We start from the raw sequence: 16,143 nt of genomic DNA on the forward strand, positions 1-16,143 counted from the left end.
TTGATCTAGTCATCGCCATTAGAGCCATGCAACGAAGGACGGCACTGTGGGAAGCACGAGGATGGTGTTAATTTTATCGCAAAACATTGCTGTATCGTTCATTCGTTGCGATTTAAACTTTTTACGAGCTAATTCAACCCAAATGCAATGTTCCAATCTATAAGAGCCAAATCCAAAATTTAGTCCTGAATACCGACGATAGTGGGCTATATAGATTTTAGCCGCATTATATATGCAAGGTAATTTGGTGACATGAGCGCCCTGGCAAAATAAGTTGGAGCAACCCCAACCAGATTTGCAGCAGCAAAAAACGTGAGTTTTACAGCCAAAGCTGTTACGAGATCAGTTCAACGGCCGTTTTTGGCGCCGTAGTTGTCCGCCGCCGCCGCCGGTGTCCGTAAGCACTATCGCTCGAAATAAGAAAAAAAAAGAAAATTTTTAGGATGGAACGGGGTTCGAACCTGGGCCGTCTGCGTGGGAGCCCAGTGTTGTACCTCAGAGCCATGCCGGTGCTTGGAAATGCCTTGCAAGAAGACGCTATACAGGCTTCATGTCCAGAAGGACCCACATTAACATATGTAATTTAGTGTGGTAGAAGAGTGAAATAACAACCACGCACCACACAACGCGAATTCTGTAACCAGGCGTCACACAATGCGAATTGCGCAACGAGTGGGCTTTTGGATGCTTCCAACTCATTACAAGGGGCTCTGCAATAATTCTTCATCGTCCTCAGGCACAGCACCAACAAAGCGCATAATGGCTTACATGTTTTTAGCGGGTACCACGGCTCTCCTTTGAATGACGAAAAATGGTATAGTGGCTGTTTTCCTACTTCACAGAAATTATGATGAGTTATAGCGTAGTGGGTTCCTTGCAAGTGCACTTGCATTGGTTGCCAAGGAAGCCCATCATCCGTTTCCTCAGGGTCTCAATAAAATTCTTCCCCCCTCTCTCTGTCTCTCTTTCTCACGTCAACGTATGTTATATTGCATGATGGGAGAGTGAAATAGCGACCGGGCGTCACATAATGCGAATTACGTAACTGGTGAGCCGTTTAAAGCTTCCAACCCATTGCAAGAGCTGAGCCACAATTCTTAATCGTCATAAGTCGTCACGTGAACAAAGTGCACATAATGCCTTACAGATGTGTAGCTGGAACCTCGCTTCTGCGCACAATGATGAATAATGGCGTTGTAGGTGCTCCCCAACTTCACAAATTTGTGATTTATAGCGTATTGGGTACGTTGCTAGTGTACTTGTATTAGTAGCCCCAAGAGAGTTTACAACGGGCTCTAGAAATGCCGCTCTTCCAGCTTTCGCTGTGACTGTGCTGCGCTTTCCGTGCAGGCCTGGCGTTCTTTCTCGATGGACCTTGCTATTTTAGAAAAAAAAGAAAGAGCGCCACACATGTCTCGCACGAAGACAGGTTTCAGGACTGGAGACAAAAAATGAAAGAACAGATCGCCGACTGTTAGCTACTCCTTCATAAGGGTACGCGCCTGTACGATCACCGAAAAGTAATTTTGTTTACCCAGCAACAGTCATCTTGGTGCCCCCCCCCCCCCTCGATAAAATCTTAACACCAGCCCCTAATTCCACAATTTAAACGAAACGTCGGGATTATCACAGCTAACGTTGATAAAATGAGTTGCATTATCATATATACTGGAGTCCGTTTCAAACAACAGGTGCAACAATGTGGGGCTAGCGAGACCTCTTGCAGTAAGCGCGTTCATGACAACAAATAATGTGACGTTTTTACCACTCGGAATGAGATTTATTCTTTCCTAGGCTGAGTAATGCGTGAACGTGTTTTGAGCATTAGAAATAAACTCACTTATACGAATATCAATGTATCGTTACGCATCACTTAGCGTTTGGTTGTCTTCGGTTTCTCGCATTTCATTTGCAGCAGGTCGCGACGCCTCACGCGCAGACTCGCGCAGACCACGAGACTTGCGGAGTTATACAGTTTGTTGACTGAAATTCTTGCATATCTGTGACAGCACTGCACCTCATCTGTTAAACTGAGTAAATGTAAACCTCTTTGCAAAGAGTATCGAACCTTCTTTCTCGCGTAAACCAAAGTGCGGGAGGCTTCTTTCGTTGGAGATATGGAGGAGACATCTATGCGCATGCGTGAATTTTGTTCCGCGCGCGGAAAGCGTCAGTTCCTGGCAAGCGGCCTACGACTGAGGACGGTTAAGGAGCGTTATCCGGATACCAGCAAGTTGTAAAAAGACTGAACAACAAGAGCAGAGATATTGAATTGACAGTCGAGCGGAAACCATCTGCAAGATTCATCAGGCTATCGGTGACGATGACATGAGCACCTCTCGGACACAGGAGTGGTACAACCACTTCACAAGTGGCCACACATCAGTGGACAGGGAACCGGGTTCAGACAGAGCCTCAACAAGCCGAAATCAGAATGTAACTGCAAGCGCGGAGTTTGGTCAAGGAGGACCGCCACACCACAGAACTTCCTAACGAGACAGATGGAGTTATGCATTGGATCAGTATACGCAAGGATTTGGGCATGAGGAGAGTGTCCGCAAAGTTGGTACCAAAACTGCTTGCAATGGAGCAGAAGAAACTGAGTCAAGAAAACATTTATGCGATTCCTCAAGCTCCCCAATTCCCTAACAGGCTCCGTGTGACTTGGCGTTTCTCAAGCTGAAAATGCCGCCGAAACGAATCAGATTCGAGCCAAGAGATTTGGAATGCGACGACCCGATTGATCATTCCTAAAGGTGCATGCCAGAAGTGTGTCCAACAAGGACGGGAGCGCTAGGAGAAGTGTGTCCATTACAGAGGAGATATATTGAAGGGAATGAGGGTTTTGTACCTTCTACTAAAATTTATTTCTCATGACCTAAAATTCGATACTTCTCGGACGCACCTCGTATGTATAGTCGACTTCGTCAATGCTCCCGACACAGATCGCAACCTGGTGGAGGAAATGGTCATTGCTCCTGTACACTAATGACTATTCTTCCACTGCAGGCCATCCTCTCCCATCCACGAATATGCAATATCCATCTTCATTATCTTGATCATATGAATCTAAGTACCTTGGAATATGCATGCGCTCCGCTACGTGAGACTGTGTGCTATAGCTACCCCTATCTGCAGTTAAAGTGTAATTAGGATCACTACATACTTGGTTATACCTCCGCCGCTCTGTCCCAATATACCGGGTGTCCCAGCTATCTTTAGCCAAGGGTTCAAAAATGCAATATTAGAGGCAGGCGAGTGAAATCAGTTGCAAATTGCTGACGGTCATCTTGCGCACTACAGACAAATTTTTCTTTGGTAATTAATTAATTTGTTAATTAGAATGATTTTACTAAATCGCTACACATTGACTTTAGGCAAGATCTCAGACTCAAAGTTCGAGAGCGTCTTCAGAAAGCCCAATTGCATTATTTGCTATAAAGAAAGTCTCACGTATACCATTTTTTCCAAGCTGCAAAGAAAGCCCGCGAAATACAAAAGAACCACGTGACTAGCGCATGCGCGTAGCGAACATGCTGCTCTCAGCCGTGGTTTGAGCGAACGAAATCAGCTGCGGCCGCGACACGCCGGCTTCGTTGCAGCGGTAGGCCGATAGGTTAGCGGTGGTTTCTTGGTCCGCGTCAGCCAGTTGGCGCGCGTGACGGTGCAAGTTGTACCGAGCGCGGGCCAAGAAACCGCCGTTAACTTATCGGCAAGAATACAATCGGGCACGCATCTACGAAGTTTAGTTCTGGGTGACCATCTAGTCTTTTTTCTTTGCATTCGAGAGATGATTTCAACTTCGTGAAGTGTTCAGTACCATGACGAAATGCACCAGAGGGGCACTAACGTACCTTTTGTACCCGATTTGTAGAGCACTACATGCACTTCAATCTATTTCCAGTGTATTCCACAGAATATAGAATTTTTATTACACTAAAGGGTTAGTTGATTCGGCGCAAAATGCTTATGCTCTGCCAGAACAAACTAGCGTGACTAAGACGACTGGTCGACGGCACTGAACCTGCGGTTAGATTGTTGCAATGTTTAATAATAATATCTGGGGTTTAACGTCCCAAAACCACGCTATGATTATGAGAGACGCCGTAGTGGAGGGCTCCGGAAATTTTGACCACCTGGGGTTCTTTAACGTGCACCTAAATCTAAGTACACGGGCCTCAAACATTTTCGCCTCCATCGAAAATGCAGCCGCCGCTGTTGCAATGTTTTCAACGGTGCGGCTACATTTATAGGCACAGGTAACATATATGTAGCACCATATAAAGGAAACCACGCCAGGACAAAGGTCACGGCGCTGATTTCGAAGCTGTGGAACTCGCAGAATCCGCGAAAACAGGAAGAGTGCAAACACGCGACTACCTTCGACCAAAACTGAAGTGAACACATCACGGTATCGCACTCAAGTTACCTTACTCGGTAGGCTTTGAAAACATTTCTTGTATTCGTTGGCGCAAATGTCATGGTATCGCGCTCAAGTTACCTTACTCGGTAGGCTTTGTGATGTATAGGACGGCAACATGCTAGGTGTCGACGGAAGCCGATCGAGCTGAAAGAAGCGTCCCGAATTCTTCGCACGAGCGAATAAGTGAAAGAATAACAGGACTACTGTGTATCATTAAAGCACTGCTCTCATCATCAGATTTCTTTCTCTGCGAGAGTAACTATCTGCTGCTTTTTTTGTTGGCCCGTTTTCCGTTACTGTACCGAAGCGCGTTCCTCATATTCATAGTGTGGTACTGGCACGTAAAACCCGACGAATTGTTATTACTCTTGAAGGCTTTTTGTGCTAATGTCAAATTTCAGTATTCTCTGAACAAATGAAATTTCGTTGCCACATAAACACGAATGCTTCAACGAAAATATTACAACGCATAACTCACCTTCACTTAGAGCGCTGTTGGTAGAACCATGAGGCCTGGCTCCTGGTACGCAGACACCAAGCCATGCCGATACGCAGATGCTCGATCGGTGAATCGGTCGCCCAAGAACATCTGCAGGAAGACGCGAAGTGCCCACCGCGGGAAGAAGCCGCACGAATCGTTGCCAACACAGAGTTAAACCGCTGTTACTTGTCGACCGTGCGGCTTTGCCTTTTATACCAATGTCGTTCTCACACGCATGCGCAAAGTGCTTCAAGAATGGAACATTTGTGACGCTTTTTTATTTGGATGCTGCACGCAAAGTCTGGTCTGACATGAACGCTATCAGAATCCAGTCGTAATTTATCTTTTATTTAAATTTTCGTTTTTATTTGTCCAGCAAGTGTCACGATTTCTTTAGGCTTGCCGATGCTTCCTGTACGCGGGAGTGAAGAACAACGCGCGCGCTTTTCCGTGAACGTAGTACAACTACGTGCATGTCTTAGAGGGGCGACAGCAAATTTCTGAACCTCTTTTTTTTTTCTCCCAATCAGTGGCGACAGTCTCGTTAATAACGGCGACGAAACTCATTTGCCCCAGCGCGAGACGAATGTTTATTTATATGCTCGTATGTTAGGACCTGAGGCAGTTTCGATTTCGAAGAGCACTCCAGAGTCCCGTGACGTAGTCGGCCTACTCGTTAAAGAAGTACTGACATGAATTTTAAACATTTTCGGATTGTTGCTCCAAATAAAAATTCGGCAGATCCCATGCTTTCTGGGAATCGGTTTCATGCGAAGCAGTCAGCGAGTACTTCTACGCTGCATTTTATGGCTTTGAGCCAAGCGTTAGGAGGTTGATCAAGGTGATTTTGTAAGTGTAGTAGCTGTGTGCACATATTGGGCTTACCAGGCACGTCGACAACGCTGGCGTTTAAGTGTAACTTATGCTGCGACGTAACGTCAGCCCTCACGTTAGAGTACATACGCCAGTATTATCGAAACTAAATGCACTTTACGGTGCAATAATGGGAATATCATACGTAACTTTCGTTAATGTATTCTTCCGGGGTCGAGCAATGCTTCATTATAGCTTACTGAACCATGGGAATACAAATGTTATGTTTATTAGACTGCTATAAAAGCGAAGCCAACACCGGAACCAGAGACGTTAACCTGACATGACGCCTCTATCGTAGGAGTACATGTTTATTGCATTGTTATACAATTATATACCCAGAACCACAACCACAATTGATGTTGCACCGAAATTACGCCTGCATTAGGTGTTTTTCCAAAGCAGTTTCTAGACCTGGCGTCGCTCTGTGGTAGAATACCTGACTGCTACGCATAATCCTTGGGTTCGATTCCTGCTGAGACCCTAGATTTGATTCTTTCCATTCGGAGGTCAACGCTGCCGATGTCGGTTTTTCTTAGTGCTCTGACATTTAGATCACCAATGTGTGTTCTCGACGTTCCTGGGTAGATATAAAGTGGCAATGACCTGTGGCGCATACCCGTACACCGTGGGCCGTGGTAAGCGGGTGTGTGCCACGCGTGTCTGGAGGAAAGGGTTTGACGACGTACGCGACAGGATTTTCATATTATTCATGTCATGACCCGACAGTCATATTCGTCAAATCCTCTTGTCTTCCCATGCCAATTTTGGTCTACACCAAGTTAAGGAGGCGGTCATGAGTGCACCCAGACGTAGGCGGATAGATAGATAGATAGATAGATAGATAGATAGATAGATAGATAGATAGATAGATAGATAGATAGATAGATAGATAGATAGATAGATAGATAGATAGATAGATAGTAGATAGATATAGATAGATAGATAGATAGATAGATAGATAGATAGATAGATAGATAGATAGATAGATAGATAGATAGATAGATAGATAGATAGAAACGGTCAAAGTGCCAAAGGTTTGCTAAGAAATGCTGCAAATAAGAGAATTACTAAGCAGTAATCAGAATAAAAGTGACCTATCTGTTGCGAGCATGACTCAGCCGGAGTGACATTGAAATTCGTGTAAAGTAAGCGAATTGGTTAAGCATCATGTCATGGTTCCTGCGTAGGTGGCGGTTCAAAATTCCGTGATCGAGCGTTTGAGTCTGTGACGCCGACGGGAAGGGAGCAGTGTTCACATATATATATAATATATATATATATATATATATATCTATATATATATATATATATAATAGTATATGTATATATATAAAAAACGCCATAAATGTATAGATTGCCTTCAAAGTGGAAACTGGGACTCTGTAAGTATTTTTTCGAGGAATTATATACTACTGCCTGTAGTGAGCCCGCAAAGAAAAAAAAACGATGTGTCGAATCACGTTACCCCAAAGAAACACAAGTGGAGGAGCAGTGATAATCAAAATATTTTTTCATGTATCTGCAAATTTAACCGTGTTGCGTGCTCGGCTGTTTTGACTCCTTAGAAGATCTCAAAATTAGCAAGCAGTGTTCAGAACCTGCGCGAGAGCATATACATCGACACCAATAACTAAAAGGGTAACCTACTCATGAAACGAAAATTCGCCGATGAAAATTCGCCGATGATGGGCTGGAGTAGTGCTTGAGATAGACATTCCTAAGTCATGACAGGCAATTCACCGCTATTCGTAAAGCGGGATGTATACAACAATTGCGCATAGGTCGGCAAAAAAATTGGAGCTCACTCAGACTCACTGAAGAAATACATTTTACTCCGAAGGCTCACTCGGACTCAGACTCACCAATTTTCGTCAGTCGGACTCACTCAGACTCACTAAATGTTTTCTCAACCGGACTAACTCGGACTCAAACTCAGCAACATATTACTCAGCCGGACTCACTCAGACTCACGGCTTGACCTGTGTCTGAGTGAATCTGAGTGAGTCGATTCATGAGTCTGTTAGCGTTAGATTAGCTTTTTCGGTCATGGTGCGGATGCTCTTTAACGCCAATATCTCACGTAATCGGTGCTCTACGATGCGACTTTTGATCTTGCGCCATCAAACACGTATTATAAGTGGCTTAAATCATGCAAGGACACTTTTATGAAATACGCGACTCTCACGACATATATTATCAAGAACTTCCCGTGAAAGAGATTGCACGGGGAGGTAGACCTTCCCCCCCCCCCCCCCCCCCCCCCCACACACACACAGACGCCTCAAACCTCTGATCAATAAATACTGAGGTGGCGCATCAACGCTCGTGCGTTGACATATGTGTGAATAGACATGGGTATAATGGTAAGCCGATATAAGACTGATAGTAATGTTGAAGATGAGTAGATAAGGTCGGCAATAGACGGTCTAGCACACTCAGACTCAGTCAAGAAATATATTTTGTGCTTAGAGCTCACTCGTACTCAGACTCGCCAGTATGTTTCTCAAGTGAACGAACCTGGACTCAGGCTCACTAAAATTTTCCTCAGTCGGACTCACTCCGACTCAAACACACCAAAACATTACTTACCTGGACTCGCTCAGAGTCAGACTCATGGCCCGATCTGAGTCCGAATGAGTTTGAGTGAGTCGACTCATGAGTGAGTTTGCCGACCTGTGCAATTTCGTATTATTGGTAGTAACGTACGGGGCTGAAAACTTGGAGGATAACAAGGAAACTCGAGAAAAAAGTGAAGTACCACGCAATGTATGACGGAAGAAAAAAATGACCCGCATTAACCCTTTACTGCCGGTTGTCGCGAACTCGTGACATACCGAAAAAACGCCAGGCCTGCGCTGAAACCGCAGCACAGTCACAGCGAAAGCTGGAAAAGCGGCGTTTCTAGAGCCCGAAGCTCTCTTGGGGGCTACAATAGATGTACACTAGAAAGGTACCCACTACGCCATAAATCACAATTTTTGTGAAGTTGGGAAGCACCTACTAAGCCATTATTCGTCATTCTGCGGAGAAGCGAGGCACCAGCTACACGTCTGTAAGGCATTATGTGCACTTTGTTGACGCGACGACTGATGACGATGAAGAAATATGGCTCGGCCCTTTGTAATGGGTTGGAATCTTTAAACGGCCCACCAGTTATGTAATTTGCATTGGGTGACGCCCGGTCGCTATTTCCCTCTCCCGTCATGCTGTATAACATACATTGACGTGGGAGAGAGACGGGGGGGGGGGCGAAGAACTTTACTGAGACCCCGAGGAAATGGATCATGCGCCTATGGGCTTCCTTGGCAACCAATACAAGTGCACTTGCGAGGAACCCACCACGCTATAAATCATTGTAATTTTTGAGAAGTAGGGCAGCAGGCACTGTGCCATTTTTCGTCATTCTACGGATAGCGTTGGTACCTGCTAAACGCATGTAAGGCATTATGCGCACTTTGTTGATGCTGTGCCTGATGACGATGAAGAATTATGGCAGAGCCCTTTGTAATGGGTTGGAAGCATTCAACAACCTACTCGTTGCGCAATTCGCATTGTGTGACGCCTGGTTACAGAATTCGCGTTGTGCGACGCTTGGTGCTTATTTTACTCTTCTACCACGCTATATTGCATATGCTAATGAGGTTCCTTCCCGACATGAAGCCTGTATAGGACTTTTTTGCAAAGCACTTTCAAGCACCGGCATGGCTCAGAGGTTGAATACTGGGCTCCCACGCAGCGGGCCCAGGTTCGAACCTCGTTCCAACCTGAAATTTTTTTCTTATTTCGTTTTTTCTTTTTTTCTTATTTCGAGCGATAGTGGTTACGGACACCGGCGGCGGCGGCGGCAGCGGCAGCGGCGGCGGCGGCGGCTGCGGCGGACAACTACGGCGCCAAAAACGGCCGGTGAAATGATCTCATAACAGCTTTCGCTGAAAAACGCTTCCCAAGTAACACACGAAACGCGTGCTGCCTTAAACGCCGGCTGTCATGTATTTGCGGCGAACGTAGCTCTTGGCCTGAGACTTCTAGCGCCGTCTCATGTAAAGTATTCCAAGCTGGAACCCAGTGTTGTGCATCAGTTGGCGGAGAGCGTGGAGCACGTGCAACAGTTCTGACTTCTTCGTTTTTTTCTGCCTGAGAGACGTATGTTCCATCTCCTATAAAATGTTTTCGATAAGCACACATCGCAGACGTTGCACACGACATGTTACGTTGTTTTGAAGTATACGTTATTTCTTGCGCGATCCTTCCTTCTTTGGTATGTCGCGACATCCGGCATTTGAGTGACTGCGGGTATGACAAGTTCATGATGGACGTCGGCCCATTTACGGAAAAAAAGGGCTTCGCACGCGCTTGCTACCTGAAGATAAAAGTGACGACACCTTTCTCAGTGACAGCGAAGACCACGATATCGATCGCGATCTTCATGCACGAGCGCGAGTGTCTATCTATCGAGCAGTGAGGATGAAGACGAAGATGCGGTAGACAAACCACGTGCCTCTCTAAAACATGCAGTGCGGTACAAAAAACATTGTCAAGAACAAAAAAAAAATGCCACACTGGAAAACCGCTCTTTCTCAATGTGACACTGTCCGAGCTCATATTGAATATTTCAAGGAATTTTTTATGACACCTTCATTGATCACATCGTTGAGCAGGGATATCTGTTTGCAACGCAGAAAAGTCATAAAAAAAGAACTCGCTTTGTCTCGTCACGAGGTAGATCAATTTCTCGGTGCAGTCACATTCATGTCATGCTGTCGACTCCCAAGGAGTCGGCTATACTGGGCGGCGGAGTCTAGGGCCCACACGGTGGCCGATACGATGTCACGTGATCATTGGGAGACAATAAAGTCAAACTTCCATTATTCAACAATGATGACCCAGAGTTACGTCGCCCTGAACAGATCCGCTTTATCGATGCGGCGATGCCATAGTTGCGTTGCCTTGAACATATCCCTGTATTGAGCTACATATTGGCTTAAGTGCCGGTTGTCGCGAATTTGCGACATACCTAAAAGTAAGCATTAAAAGTTGCATTTTGGATAATAAAACTGCGGATACAAATAAAGGTTGCTATTTAAAGCTGGAAAGTGAAAAAACAATTTTTTTCTTGGACGCTTTCATAGTTCAGGCATTAAAGGGTTAAAGGGGCCCTGCAACACCTTTCTTAGTTATATTGGAATAGTCTCATTATTGACGTGTGACTCTTCACGAGTCATATGCCGTAAAAATTTTTCGAATCCGTCAAGTCTAAGTGGTGTTACCAAATTACAGAGATCACGTTCCGCAGCTTTCTCCCTCAACTCAACGCCGCGAGCGCGCGGAAAGATAGGCAGCAAGTCGAGGGAGGCAGCGCAGAGGAGCGAGGCTCCGCCCAAGAGCGCCGGCGGAGTTTTTTTCTTCATTTTTTTCTCTCTGACGTCTGGGAGCAACCACGTGGTCTGTGCCACCACTTCCGGTCGGCTTGCGTCGTTCTCGTCGAGCGGAGCCGATATCGCGCGTGCTTGAAAACTGCGCGTCGGTTTGGTAATGTTGGGTGTGCACCTCGAACGCCGTAGTGTTTTCATCGCTCTGCCAACCATGGAAGCAAACCTGCGCGCTCGTTTGGAACGAATGACAGCTGAGATCGATTTCGGCACATACTCCGATACACCGCCTCGTAAGACGGCACTGGCAGACGACCCCGAAGCGCCGCCGTTACCGGACGCCAGCATTGTTATCGGAGACACGCTGCGCCCGTGCCTCGGTCGGTCGTGAGAACGTGCCGACGATGCAGTTCTCAGCTGACGAGGCAACACTCGAACGGCTGCCACTCTCAACGGCAACCGGCGATGGTCAAAAGCACAGAAATATTCACCTTTTCGGCACTGCGCATGGCGAATAGAACGGAACCACGCAACTACGAGCAGACGAGCTGTCGGTGAGACCGGAAGTGCTAATATTAATGTTTGTTTGGTGTTTTTAACGCGATAACAGAATATAAACATACATATTATCTACTTATTGAACTCAACATTAACAACGAAAGTAATAATGACGGTGTTATCGTAATTATAACATCAGCCAATGGTGGAACTGCCGACAATCGCGTCATATTTTGCGGACTAATACATCATTTGTCGAGAGAAGAGGGAGCGATTTTCAGCTGACTTTGAGAATTTATTGTAAATTCCAGGCCGTGCGCATCGCTATAATATTTGGCTCGCGTGTTCTCGGGAGCCTCGACTACCGATCGGCAGCGCTTTTTGAGCATGCTCGAAAAGTTTTGCAGGGCCCCTTTAAGACACCGAATGATACGTAGAGGAAATAAGGGAACAAACAGGCGTTGCCGACGTCCTAGTTAACATCATCAGAAAAAAGTGTACTCGGGCAGGTCACTAATACGGAGGACCGATAATTGATGTGCCGTTAGTGCGGCGTAATGGATACCAAGAGAACAGAAACGAAGTCAATGACAGCAGAGTGTTAGGTCGAGGTGATGACATTAAGAATGTCGCAGGAATAAAGTGCAATCAACTGTCGCAGGATAGAGGGAATGGGAGATCGTTGGAGAAAACCTCAGTTTCGAAGTGGTGACGGAATAGGTTGAAGATGATGATAATCATGTTTATGATACTCACAGAGGCGTTTCTGGGACTGACCGAAAGAGGGCTTAATTGCAGCTGAGTGAACAGTGTGCCCTAGCTGTTGAATATAAAAGTTAACTGGATTTAACGTAACCTAGCGTTCTAAGCTATACGCCCTGATGAAATACGTCAAATCAGTTAAAACGGTGGTTTTTAATTGTCAACTCAAACTGCTAATGTGATCGTTTACACATAGTTGTATTGGCAAAAATGAAAGCTCAGAAGCTTTCCATTGAAGCTTGTTCAACATTGTCTGCTCGGTGCACCGGTGTACGAACAATGAGCTACACAAGTATTAAGCCTCTAATCAAGCTGTGGATTTCCCAACCTATGGCGCGAGGAAGAAAAAGAAACGCAGATACCATGAGAATGAATTGCTTGACTCGTATCCCACGAAGTAAAATGCACTGCATTGAAACATTTCACGTGCAACAGCAGCGCCAGAAGACAGCCTAGGGAGCAGAAGCAAGATTGGAGGGGCGGGATAAACATCCGCCGTGATGACTGCAATACGTCATCGCGAAGCAATAGCGTCCGTAATCTGGAAAAGTTTACATACGCATAGCATGCGTATGTGAACTTTTCCAGATTACGTACGTACTAACTTATGCTTGCAATAGAACATTCCGAAGCTTAATTTCGGCGAAGCTTAGTGCGTGACACTCCCGCGTTAACGACGAAGCATAAATGTGTGGTTGTGTTCAACGGGTCATATCTTTTTGCCCCCCCCCCCCCGTGACCCATGTCGGCGTCTTTGGACTAATAAATGTTAGTACTGCCCTCTGAATTTTGTGAAGTGCTTATTGGTAGTATCGCATGACTGAATTTGTGAAGACGAGGGACAGCGTAGTCAAAGGCACCGAATAGGTGTGCTATGGAGGTTGTCTGAACAGGAAAAACTTAGAGGGTCCCTTATGCAATTGCCTAAGACGACTAGAAGGCGAAAGCCATTTTCATGTTCTTTTTCTTCTCGGTCGACGCGCTCATCCTCCCCTCCACCGTAACGTTCAAAAGCTTTCCGAGTTCAACGTGCTTTTGCACTGCCTCCCGGATTGGAAGCATTACAAGCTTTCTGCTCCTGACATGGTTTTGCAGAGCCTCCGTGATCGGCCCGCCTTTAATCAAGTGACGATGCCCTTCGATGTCGCCACTACGATGTGTCAAATTCTGGCGATCTGTGACGTCATGCTGACGTCATGTTACACTGAGGTCATGTGACTTTTGGTACGCCGACTGCGCGCACACACACACACACACACACACACACACACACACACACACACACACACACACACACACACACACACACACACACACACACACACACATTCACTTGAGTATCAAGTGACTCTGAACCCACTTTTGTTACTTTTTTTGCATCCTTCAACGCCAACGCCGGTCTCGCGAAGTATCGAGAGATATTGCCAAATCTCGAAGACGCCGACGGTCACTTTTCGCGTTTGATGAGGCATCTAAGGCTTTCGCCAAAATAGGGGCCTCATACCGGTTAGCTGATGTTTCGATGGGTGGTATATTCGTCAAAGGCGCCATATGTTTGAGAGGGTTGGTCATTGACGCCTTTGACCAAGATAGGCTCACCTACGAAGACATCGGCCAGCCTGCCTTATGCCCTTATTCCTCCCCTGCACTTCGGATTTTCTCACTATAATCAGTGCGCACTACAAATAAATGGGCAGTACACATCATTCTGTAGTGATCGTGTCTACAAAACATGAGCGGCTGCTTCGCAGAAGGGCGGCCAAAATTTGACGCAGAAGGTCATGCCTTTCTGAGGGAGCCGGGCTTTCTGCGAATGTGAGCCACGGACTGCAGCGCAGTGATCGAGTCTCTGACTATGACACGCAACTTCAATTAACCCTCTAATCTGAAACGCTCAGTGACGCTACTAGAATGGTGCCGCAATGTAAAATAGCGATAAAAACATGCGGGACCCTTCACGTGAATATTACAACGTACTGAGGCTACAGTGTCCACAAGAAAGCGAGAAAAAAAAACTAACTTCGCTTGCGGACTCTTGCCGTGGCAAAGACACAGATTGCCTGAGTTGTCAGTGGTGCTGATCTTCTGAAAATGCGGTAACAGGACAGTTAAATATCTTGCAACTCTTTCTATAATTAACTAATTTACAAAAAAATCATTCTTAAAATCTTAGCTAGATGGCATCTACAACTTTAGGTGCAATCGAAACAATGTCTTGCAAAGAACACGCACTTTTTCCACGGTAAATAAGCATTCACCACAGAGAAGACATGCGTTTCGAGACTCTTGCAGTTGCCTTGTTTACATAAGCAACAGAAAACTTTCAGAATGTAACAAAAGTTTTCATTGGATTTCGTGAAGGGCCTGTTAACGTACGTTGTCACGTAAAGAAACACGTTTTTGTTTTCGTTTTTTTCCTGCTCTAAACAGGCCGCAATAGCTTGGTTTCAATCCATGACTTCGCACAAATCTGCAGACTAGCAGATATCCATTCAGGCATTGAGGTGGGATTTGTCAGTTTATTCGATTTCATTTCATTTTCAGAAATACTGAGAAGAAAGGCGAGGGCGGGCTGTAAATTGTGTACTGTGCTTAGGAACCTAAGTTAGTTAGGACGTACTTTATTATGAGTTCGAGAAATTAAAGCAACACGGTTGAAACTGTGGCGCCTAATTAAAATGCTTCAACGAAGGCTACTGAATAATAATAAGTATTCAAATAAATTTTTGCCTTAGTTCTGTCGCTTATTGAACACGAAAAAGCGAAGTCTGTTAGCGACTGTAACACACTGCTTGGCGCTTTCACCCAGTTGTGCAATATAATGGGTTTGTAAACTGACGCCAACGAAAATGAGGGAAGTCAAGCCTGAGTATGCATAGTCCGAAACGCACGACCATCATCATAATTTAAGATGGTATTATTTCTCAAAATTAGCTTCTATGATTCAAAACATGGCAGCGACAAAAGGCGCGCTCGCCAACTTTAAAAAGAACCTGGGGAGGCCAACGGCAGTACGATCGGACGAAAAATATTCAAGAAACTCGGAAAATATTGAAAGAAAAATGACAGGAAGGGCAGGACGCCCTTTCCAGATTCCGTCGTCTTGAAGAAGGACCGAGCCACTTTGCAACAAAACTAGCGCTGATTCACAGTTGTGCATCCGCCCGCTCGTCGCATGCGTTGCGGTTATCAGTCGGCGATTGCCGGTTCGCGCGCGGTGGTGAAAGCCGATATTGTCGTCTATCTTTTCCGCTACGCTGTCGGAGTCATAGCGGGAATTATGAATCTTTAAGGTCCGTACGCCACGTGGTGCCAAAAACCGCGAACTGAAAGCGATGTCCGGAATTGCGGGGTATGTAGATAGAGAGAGAAAGAAAGAAATAGAAAGAAACAGATACAAAAAACTTGGAGGACGCTTGAACTTCGCCTCCAAGAGGAGAACGCGATAGCGTAATCGGCCCCGGGTGCATAGCCTTCTCAATTGCTAGCCTAGCTTCGGTTCTCGGTGCATGCCTCAACCGTGCCGTAAGGAAACGAACGACTGTGCGCGTAACACTGGCCGTTTCAAACTATCCTAGAATGCCTACTGCAAGTACAGTTGTTAAGTGCCCACTACGCCATAATTATTCCTTTTGAGAATCAGCGCAGGGCCCACTACGCGTCCGTAAGGCAACACGCGAACCTAGGCAGCTGTTCACTTTGTTGATGCGTTTGCTGATGATGATGACGAAATA

The sequence above is a fragment of the Rhipicephalus sanguineus genome, chromosome 11 (genome assembly GCF_013339695.2).
Source record: "Rhipicephalus sanguineus isolate Rsan-2018 chromosome 11, BIME_Rsan_1.4, whole genome shotgun sequence".
Taxonomy (NCBI): domain Eukaryota; kingdom Metazoa; phylum Arthropoda; class Arachnida; order Ixodida; family Ixodidae; genus Rhipicephalus; species Rhipicephalus sanguineus.